This window comes from Apium graveolens, chromosome 9 (genome assembly GCF_009905375.1).
Source record: "Apium graveolens cultivar Ventura chromosome 9, ASM990537v1, whole genome shotgun sequence".
NCBI classification, from domain to species: domain Eukaryota; kingdom Viridiplantae; phylum Streptophyta; class Magnoliopsida; order Apiales; family Apiaceae; genus Apium; species Apium graveolens.
This window is the reverse complement of record NC_133655.1, coordinates 119,595,615-119,607,086: the sequence shown is the minus strand read 5'-3', so window position 1 is coordinate 119,607,086 and position 11,472 is coordinate 119,595,615.

Genomic DNA, 11,472 nt, shown 5'->3' with positions numbered 1-11,472 from the left:
AACTGAAAGATCCAGGAAGCTTCACCATTCCTTGCACCATTGGCAATCTAACTTTTGACAAGTGCCTTTGTGATTTGGGAGCAAGCATTAATCTAATACCGTTGTCGATCTTTAAAAAGCTGGACCTACCTGATCCAAAACCCACATACATGTCGCTATAATTGGCGGACCGTTCCATTACTTACCCAAGGGGCATAGTTGAGGATGTGCTCGTCAAGGTGGATAAGCTCTTCTTTCCTGCTGATTTTGTTATTCTGGATTTTGAGGAAGATAAAAAGATTCCCATAATCTTGGGGAGGCCTTTCCTGGCAACTGGCCGTACCTTGATAGATGTGCAAAAAGGAGAACTTACTATGCGGGTTCAAGATCAGGATGTGACCTTCAACGTATTTAAGGCAATGAAATTCCCTACAGAAGATGAGGAGTGCTTAAAAGTGGATGTGATTGATTCTGCGGTTACTTCGGAACTCGATCACATGCTAATGTCTGATGCATTGGAAAAGGCCTTAGTGGGGGAATTTGACAGTGATGATGAAGATAGCAACGAGCAATTACAATATCTGAACGCTTCTCCCTGGAAGCGAAAACTAGATATACCATTTGAATCTCTTGGTACTTCTGACTTCAAGAACGCTGAAGGGAAGCTCAAACCGTCAATAGAGGAAGCGCCTACCTTAGAGCTCAAACCATTACCTGAACACTTGAGGTATGCCTTTTTAGGTGATTCATCTACGTTACCTGTTATTATTTCAGCTGACCTTTCAGGTAGTGAGGAAGACAAGCTCTTAAGGATTTTGAGAGAATTCAAATCGGCTATAGGATGGACTATAGCAGACATCAAGGGGATAAGTCCCTCATATTGTATGCATAAAATTCTGTTAGAGGAAGGTAGTAAGCCAACTGTGGAACAGCAGCGAAGACTGAACCCAATCATGAAGGAGGTGGTGAAGAAAGAAATTCTGAAATGGCTAGATGCAGGCATCATTTATCCTATTTCTGACAGCTCGTGGGTGAGCCCTGTACAATGTGTTCCTAAGAAGGGAGGTATCACTGTGGTCGTAAATGAAAAGAATGAGCTCATCCCTACTCGAACAGTTACAAGATGGAGAGTATGCATGGATTATAGAAAATTGAACAAAGCCACAAGAAAGGATCACTTCCCTCTCCCATTCATTGATCAAATGCTTGACAGATTGGCGGGACATGAGTATTTTTGTCTTCTGGATGGGTATGCCGGGTATAATCAGATTTGTATTGCACCAGAGGATCAGGAAAAGACTACCTTCACTTGTCCATTTGGCACATTTGCTTTTCGTAGAGTTTCGTTTGGGTTATGTGGCGCCCCGGCCACCTTTTAGAGATGTATGATGGCTATATTCTCTGACATGATTGGAAATAACGTCGAAGTGTTCATGGATTACTTCTCCGTCTTTGGACACTCATATGATGAATGCTTGAATAATCTGCGCGCCGTACTCAAAAGATGCGTGGAAACTAATTTGGTGCTTAATTGGGAGAAATGTCATTTTATGGTGCGTGAAGGCATTATCCTTGGGCATAAGGTCTCTAGCAAAGGTCTGGAGGTGGACAAGGCCAAGGTGGGAGTCATTGAAAATCTTCCCCCGCCTAATTCAGTGAAAGGAATCCGTAGTTTTCTCGGTCATGCGGGTTTTTATCGGCGATTCATCAAGGATTTTTCAAAGATATCTAAGCCGTTGTGCAATTTACTTGAGAAAGATGTGCCTTTCAAATTTGATGATGAATGCTTGGCAGCATTCGAGACTCTCAAGGAGAGTTTGATCACTGCGCCAGTTATTACAGCACCAGATTAGACAGAACCGTTTGAGATGATGTGTGATGCGAGTGACTATGCGGTAGGTGCAGTTCTGGGACAGCGCAAGAAAAATCTCTTCCATGTGGTCTACTATGCGAGTAAGACTTTAAATGGGGCCCAATTGAACTACACCACTACTGAGAAGGAGCTTTTGGCTATAGTCTTTGGCTTTGAGAAATTTCGATCTTATCTGCTTGGTACGAAAGTGACAGTATTCACTGATCATGCAGCTATTCGCTATCTGGTTTCTAAGAAGGATTCGAAGCCGAGACTCATTCGTTGGGTGCTTTTACTTCAGGAATTTGAGTTAGAGATCAAAGATAGAAAAGGTACCGAGAATCAAGTAGCTGACCATCTCTCTAGGTTGGAGAATCCCGATTCTACTTCACAAGATAGGACGTTAATCAATGAATCTTTTCCGGATGAGCAGTTGTTTGCAATTCAGGAGGAAGAACCATGGTTTGCAGATATTGTAAACTATCTTGTCAGCAATATAATGCCTCCCAATTTGACATTCGCGCAAAAGAAGAAGTTTCTGCATGAGGTGAAGTGGTATATGTGGGATGAACCATATTTGTTTAGACAGGGAGCTGACCAGATCATCAGGAGATGTATCCCGTTCTGTGAGACGGAGGGAATATTACGAGACTGCCATTCCACAGTTTATGGTGGACACTATGGAGGTGAGAAAACGGCAGCTCGTATTCTGCAAGCAGGTTTTTTCTGGCCCACCTTGTTCAAGGATGCTCATCAGTTTGTTTTAAGGTGTGATCGTTGCCAAAGAGTGGGAAATTTGTCAAGGAAGGATGAGATGTCATTAAATGTGATGCTTGAAGTCGAGGTCTTTGATGTATGGGGAATCGATTTCATGGGGCCTTTTATCTCATCTTGTAATAATCAGTACATTTTGCTGGCAGTCGATTATGTCTCAAAATGGGTCGAAGTTAAAGCTTTACCAACAAATGATGCAAAGGCAGTGCTAAATTTTCTTCATAAGCAAATTTTCACAAGGTTTGGAACACCTCGGGTAATCATAAGTGATGAAGGATCGCATTTTTGCAACCGTAAGTTCACTTCTATGATGCAGCGTTATAATGTGAATCATCGAGTAGCTACTGCCTATCATCCGCAAACAAATGGTCAAGCGGAAGTGTCTAACAGAGAGATAAAGCGCATTCTAGAGAAGGTTGTTTGTCCATCAAGGAAGGATTGGTCTTTAAAGCTCGATGAAGCTGTTTGGGCTTACAGAACAACATACAAAACTCCACTTGGGATGTCACCGTTTCAGTTGGTGTACGGTAAGGGATGTCATCTACCGGCGGAGCTTGAGCATAAGGCCTACTGGGCATTGAAGAAATTGAACCTGGATTTAGATGCAGCTGGTAAGAAAAGAATGCTTCAGCTTAATGAACTTGATGAATTTCGACTTCAAGCATACGAGAATAACAAAATGTATAAGGAAAAGGTGAAAATGTGGCACGATAGGAAGCTACATCCTAAGTTGTTTGTGCCAGGGCAACAAGTTCTGTTATTCAACTCTCGGCTCTGACTTTTTCCTGGGAAGTTGAAATCAAGGTGGTCTGGACCTTTTATTGTCAAAACTGTGTTTCCACATGGAGCGGTGGAAATTTTTGAGAATGATTCGGACCAAGCATTCAAGGTTAACGGTCAGCGGTTGAAGCACTACTATGGGGACATGGCAAACCGAGAGGTGGTTAGTGCCATTTTGTTGACTACGTGAGAAAGGAACGGAACGTCAAGCTAATGACGAAAAAGAAGCGCTGCGTGGGAGGCAACCCATGAATTGTTGTTACAGGAACCCTTAGAAGTTAATAACCTATCCAAAAACACAAAAAAATCAGAAAACAGGGGCTGAAAATTTTTTTTTCCAGAGACCCTCTGCGCGCCCGCGCAGAAATGCTGAGCGGCCGCGCAGGGGTCGAGTTCCAGAAATTTTTTTTACAGTTCAGAAAAAAAAAAAAAAAAACACACAAAAACCCATTACAGCCCATAAACCCACGAATTCTTTTCCCATTACCCCATGATTTTATCCCTCAACCCCACTCCTAATCTAATTTAACCTACTCCACACCCTATATATACATACACCTATCCTACATATCTCCCACAACTTCCTACACTTAAACCCTCTCATAAACATCAAAAATCAGTTCTTACACACTTTTATTCACAAATCAATGGTACCCAAGAGAGCACGCACTATTGGCAGCAGCACAGTTCCTACTGCTGATTCATCAAGGGGTACTGCTGCGAGGCCTCGGTTAACTGACAGAGCCGCGGAGGAGGAGTACACTAGGCTGTTGGGGAAGCCGATTCTGAAGGAGAGGGGGTTTTTACCATCAGGGAGGGATGGTGAGTTGTTGCCCATGATTGCAGAGAAGGGGTGGATAGCTTTTTGTGAGTCACCCGAAGCAGTACCGATGAGTGTTGTTCGCGAGTTCTACGCGAACGCGAAGGCTGAAAAGAATGGGTTTTCTGTAGTTCAGGGGCTGACGGTTGATTATCATTCTGCGGCGATTCGCCGAGTGATTGGACAGCGAGAGAGGAAGCCCAAGGAGGAGAACTAGAATGAAAAGACTGCTGAGGATTTTGACTTGGATTTGATTTGTGCGACTCTCTGTCGACCGGGCACAGTTTGGAACCGCAGTCCAGCCAATAATGAGTATCGTCACTTTCCGGCGATCGCCATGAACAGGTATGCCCGTGCATGGAACGCATTTATATGTGCTAATATTTTGCCTTCTTCACATACACACGAGGTCACAGTTGAGAGAGCACAGTTGTTGTGGGGAATTCTGAATGAGGATGTGGACCTTGGTGAGTTTATCTACCAAGGAATTCTAAAGTTTTTGAGGGGAGCAAAGCATATGAACATCCCTTATGCATCCACGGTTACAAAGCTATGCCGTGCAGTAGGAGTGAACTGGTCGGCTCATGAGCAGTTGCAGTTGCCAGCAGCTCCTATAGATTCTGGCACTCTGAATGGGATGCAGGAGTGGACCGGTGGTGAGCCTGAGGAGCATGGGCTGGGTTATCATCTTCCAGGAGGGCGTCCAGCACGAGGTGCTACTATGGCCAGGCCAGGGCGTGGTGAGGCTAGTTCTTCGAGAGCTCAGGAGGGTGCTGGGATGGGTGATGCCCAGTATAGGAGGCTTTCACGGCGGATGGATGCCATGTATGAGACGCAGAGCAGGTTTGCTCAGGAGCTCACCCTTGCGTTAGGGACTGCTTTTCGAGGCCTTGGAGCTGATATCCAGTGGCCAGTTTTTGGTGAGGACTCTGCATACCCGCCGCCTGATACTCCACCCACTGAGGGTGATGATGATGATGACTCCGAGTAGGTATACCCTGTGTTCCTTTCTACTACCTTCACTGGGGACAGTGAAGATTTTAAGTTTGGGGGTGGTAGTTAAGGAATATTTTGTGTGTGTCATATAGTTGCATATTCATGATAGTTAGTTCATATAGTTGCATAATTTTTGCCATATAGTTTTTTTTATATAGCTTTATTTATTGTCATATCATATAGCTCATGCATATACCATGATCCCTTTTGCAATAATTTATCGACTGAATTGTGATATTGATGCGAGTGTAGTGATAGCATTAAAGTGATATTAAGTTGTGTAGGTTGATATGCATGCTAGAAGCACTTGTATTGTCACTAAGTCTTAGAGAATGCTGAAGGACTTGATTGTTGTTATGATTTGATTATTTTCGAGGATAATCTATTTATTATGCTTAGAATTTGATAATAGGTTCTTAGTGGTAAAGGCATGAAAAAGAAAAAAAATGGAGTAAAAATGGAATTTGTTGCTAGTTGTGGCTAGGCGTCAAATGGCTAGTAGTCGGCTCGCATGTTATGCGAGTAGTCTAGGGTTGAGCAAGATGGAGCGAAACGCACTTGCTCAGAGTTAAAAAAAAAAAAAAAAATTGCGTAATTGATCAAGAGTGGGCTCTTTGGTATTCGAGTTATTAAGTTCTTAGGGGACTTTGTGCCTAGTGACCTAAGGCTTTTAGAGTCTGGGATCCGCTAACCTAACGCTCGTTACATGGATACCATTGTATAAGTCGTTTGTGGACCTCACTCACTACACGGTCAAATAAGCATTTGCGTTGTAAATAAAAAGCACGATTCCGTAGTAAGCTCTAAAGTCTAGTCATAGTAATTGGTCTAGTTCCGAAGCATATCTGTTAAGCATTTGCACACACCACGTTTCTGGCGGTATGTCCGTTTGCATGAGTTTCTTGATCTTTAGTGTCTAACTGCATTCGTTGAGACGTGACAATTTGGTTGGTTAATTGTAGTAAGGGGGATCGTTGCATTTTCATATAGATTGCATTCATGCACATTTTTATTTGTTTTTGAGTCTGTGACGCTTGAGGACAAGCATCGATTTAAGTTTGGGGGTGTGATAAGTGGCATTTTATACCACTTAGAACGTCTTAAAATGGCTTAAATTGGTGTCTTGAAATCAAGTATTTTGTGTATTTGATGCGTTTTTCTAGTGTTTATGCATTTCAGGGTATTAGTTGCATTTCGGAGGAGGAATCATCAAGAATAAGCCTTGGCATGTGTTCACCATTGCGAGAGGAAAAGAACGGGCAGATTACGGAGAAGAAACGGAGCAAACCTGGAAATTTTCCAGTAGGGTCCTGCGCGCCCGCGCAGCAATGCTGAGCGGCCGCGCAGGGTCGGGGAAAATAATATATTATTTTAGACTTCTACTTCTGTTTGGCTTCCAACTTCTATGTAATCTGAGTTTTATGGGACTATTATATAAGTAGATTTGAGACGTTTTTCACAGAGTATTAAGAGGGGATTATGTTTTAGATTGTGTTTTGCAAGAAGCAAAGGAGATAAGGAAGAAGACCGATTTAGCACACAACAACGAAGAGGAAGCATATATTCTTGTGATTCTTGTTTCGTTGTAACGTTGGATGCTAGTTTTCTTGCTTTGACTTATTTACTCTTGTGACGTACTATGTTTTAATATAATTAGTTTAGTTGTTATTTTCTTGTGTTCGTTTATCATGATTTCATATGAACCCATGATGGCGATAAGTTCTATTATGGGCTAATCGTGATCATGGGGTTGCAACGGATTTATTATGGAATTCTTTAGTTAATTGTTTAATACTTTAGTGTGTGATGATTGCATGATATCTAGTATTGGTTGTGCGTATTCGTCTTATGTGCGTCGCGAACATATAAGATAGGGTGTTAATCTCTTGTGAAGCGACAGTGGATCTTGAGATTTAGAACTTGCCATGCTAGCATAGGTTCATGTACGTTGTGCATGATTAGTGGGTAACTCTAACAGTTTTATTTGCCCTATGTAATCAAAAGGAATAACTTGTGCTTAAATCGTTGTGTTGTCAATTTCTGTAGATATATAGGAACTCAACATAATTGATGACTATTCAATTTCTATCTTAATTATGGATGTTTGGTAGAATGGTATTAGTACAATGAAAGTTGGCTTTTATCAGTTTTGTGTTATTCGATTAATATCATCACTGTCACATGCTAAAGGTAATATCTATGGCTATAGAAGGAAGTAATAATGAAGTTGTGATCTCATGAGTGTTTTATTATTGATAAATTACAGTGTTAGTTAAGTGGTTAATTAAGTAGTTAATTATAGTTAATATTTAATCAACAATTTTAAGTGTTACTATCTTAACATTGAGAAGTAATCATACATTGGTGAGTGAGTTAAATTAGACAATAACTTAGTCTGAGTCTCTGAGGGAACGAACTAGAAAGTATTCTATATTACTTGCGAACGCGTATACTTGCGTGAATATTAGTGCGTGATTTCGCCCTAACACTGACATCCAACTTATTCATGTGAAAGTTCACAACAAACTGCGAGAACGAACTCGGAAATGATTGCAAGACCAAGTCTTGGCTCAGCTCCCCATCCATGGCAAAACCAAGTTGTCCAAGATGTTCAATCAAATTGATCATCTTAAGTACATGGTCATTCACAGATGATCCCTCAGACATCCTACACCCGAACAGCTCCTTCGATATCTCATATCGAGCTGTCCTCCCTGCCATATCATACAACTCTTGTAGATGCATGAGGATAGTGTGAGCATCCATATGCTCATGTTGCTTATGTAGCTCAATGTTCATGAAAGCTAGCATGATGCATTGAGCAACATTTACATCATCTATCCACTTACGATACACAACATGTTCATCATTATATGCATCACTAGCAGGTTCAGTAGGCTTAGGTGAGTCAATCACGTATTCCAGCCTCTCAATCCTGAGAACAATTCTCAAGTTTCGAAGCCAGTCAGCATAATTAGGACCAGTCAATTTGTGAGCATCTAGTATGCTCCTGAGTGATAGTGCAGAAGACATAATGTACAAAGTAAATCTGTAAATGATAAACACATAACAACACTTAGCAAATATTTGATTTCATTTCAAAACACTATATGAATCGGGTCTTTATTCATAAGTGGCTCCCACTAGTTTATCTAATTTATTCAACCCCCTACGTGAAAAATTAAGCATTCATAATGCTAGTGGGAATAGGGATCCTACATTCCATTACATAACCCCGGCTATGGCACGAAACGCCATGTAATGTTCAATAGGCAGACAACTCTTGTCAATTACATCTAATGTTATTCCCTAATCAAACTTTAGCCTCTTGAATAATTGAGTCACGGTTGTGGCACGACAAACTCAATATTTTAAGTCAAGTCTAACCCAACATTCCGTACAATTGAATCAGTCCCCAAAGGCCCACGGCTGTGGCACGTAACGACCTTTAGATTCTTATTCAATGTACACATCTCAATGTAATAGACAAGTATTTCTTATTTTGAAATCAAAGCCCTCGGCTATGGCACGAAACGACAATGATTCAAAAATAAGAACTACTATTCTATCATGTTGGAAGGCTATGACCGACACAAGCCCGTTGTATCATTGGCCAATTACTACTTGATATTATTTAATTTTAGAGGGATTATATTACGTTACAATCATAATTATATTATAAAGAAATTCTTCCTTTTAAATTAAATATTTCAAATCAATAATCAATAATCAGATGATTCCCAGATCGGGTGGAGCATTGTCAAGAGGCGTCACTTAATAACCCTTTCTTACAGATAGAAATCTGTTGTTGACAGAATCATCCTTTCTCTCATATCGAAAATTCATATTCAATTACGTGTTTCATAAACACAAGAATCTCATGATTGTATTCATAATATTGTTCTTAAGGTTATGAAACAATTTCACTATACTAGGTTGTCTAACAAACGCCTTATATTCATTTAAGTTCACCTAAATCTATCATCACATGATAAACTAAGTATATATCACATATATAAACATGAATAAATATCAAGGTAGGCATGTTACATCATCTAGCATATAGGTCTAAGCATTATACATCTCTATGTATCACATGAAGCATTTAAAAGCAACTAAAACAAATAAAATAGCTTTAAAACACTTCATGGAAATATAAACAGTTCAAAACTTTTATATAATCTAAAATTGATCACTCCATTAGATCCGTCTCGAAAAAACGAATCCAACGGTATATTGCACGCCTAAAACGGAGTTACTAAACTCCCAGAAAATCAATTTTAAAATCAACAGAAGGGCTGTAACGCATTACAGGAACGCGTTACAGGACCTGTAACGCATTCCGGTGATGCTTTACACCCCTTTTCAGCCATTAAAGGGTGTAACGCATTCCGTGAATGCGCCACAGGTGTGTAACGCATTCCCGGAATGCGTTACACCCCTAATTTATTTATTTTTTTGCTTTTCAGCAGCCGCCGCTACCTGACAGTCTTTTTCGATTTGCGCGCCTGACATCACCTGTCTTCTTTCTGTTCTTCTCCGTACAGCAGATGCACAGATAACAGTACAGATATATACAAACATATATATATATATATATACTTTATATACATATATTTATACTAATTTAATTACGAATTTAATTACAAGAACTTCAAAAATTCATAATAAAAAATCTATACATCATAAAATTATGAAAAAAATACCCAGACGATCTACAACACTTGTAGAACCCAGATCAACATTCAAAATTATTCTGAGAAACGATTTCTCATCAGACAAAATTAATCCATAATATAACTTGTAAAAATCATAATTAATTCATACAAGCACATAAAATTCTGAAATTTTTACCACAGATCTATATGCATACAACCTATGCTCTGATACCATTGTTGGATTTTAACACGGCGGGGTCATGGCAAAACACTTTTACACATACAAAATCCAAATAAAAGCATATAAATCGTGAATAAAAATTCGAGGGATCGAATCTAACCTTTAAAAATAATTCGGAGACAACGATCAGAGATCCTTAGCAGTTGCTCCTCAAGTGTGAAGCACTCCACCAGTATCCACCAAGAAAACGATGTTAAGGAGGAGGAAGGAGGTGGAGAGAATTGGGTTTTCCAAACTTTTTGGGTTTTCGGGTTAGAATCAAATTAGGGTCTATAATAGTGTATTTATAGGCAAAATTTTCAGCTGAAATTTTCCCATAAATAATATTATTATTATCCCATTTATTATTCTCATTAATAATTAAAACACCTTTTAATTATTAATCCTTTTTCTAAACACTTTAGAAATAATTCTCTCTCTTGATTTAATTTCCAAAAATTAAATCCTTTAATTAATAATATTAAGAACTTTTCTTAATTAATTTATAATCAATTAAATCTCATTTAATCAATTATTAAATTTGCCAATTAATTATTTATTTCACAAATAAATAATTATTTAGCCATTATTAATTAATTCCTCCACCATTAAATCATTCTCTTTTTATGGTGTGACCCTGTAAGTTCAATATTAAGCCGGTAGTAGAAATAAATAATAATAAAACTATTTTATCATTATTTATATAAATTCTCTAATTTATTAAATATGATTAATTAATTAATCACATTTATTCTACATCGTGAGGGATACTTCTCAGCATATCGCGACTATCCGGATAATATGAATTCACTGCTTAGAATACCAAGAACCTATTCAGTGAATAGTTACCGTACAATAAACTCCTTCTACCCTACAATGTCCCGATTAAATACAAGGCATGGATCTCGTGTCAAGTCTATCTAATTTAATCACTTGCTTACCATTTACTATGCGTAGTTCTATGCAAATTAGAAACTCCTTTCTAATTTCATTCACTCTGGCCAGAGATTCCTGAACTTGCATAAGTGGATTAGCCTTGAACATTCGCTTCCTTCACTAGAAGGGGTAGATCCTTTATTGATCATACACTATCTTCGTGTACAAATTCCTATACCCAGAAGAGTCCTAATAATTGTCCCTGGAGACTAAGAACTAAATCAAAGCATAGTTCAGTGTACACAAGATGACTATGATGACCTCAAGTCTAAGGATACTTGTACAACAATCACTATGTGAACAACTGCTGACACGTGAGTGAACTCCATCAGTTGTTCAGTTGTGCGAGTCATGTTCAGTGAACTTATTCTATAATAAGCACCTACATACTAGCTATAGTGTCACCACACAAATGTCTATGAGAACAGACATCCTTCATAATGAAGCAAACATAGTA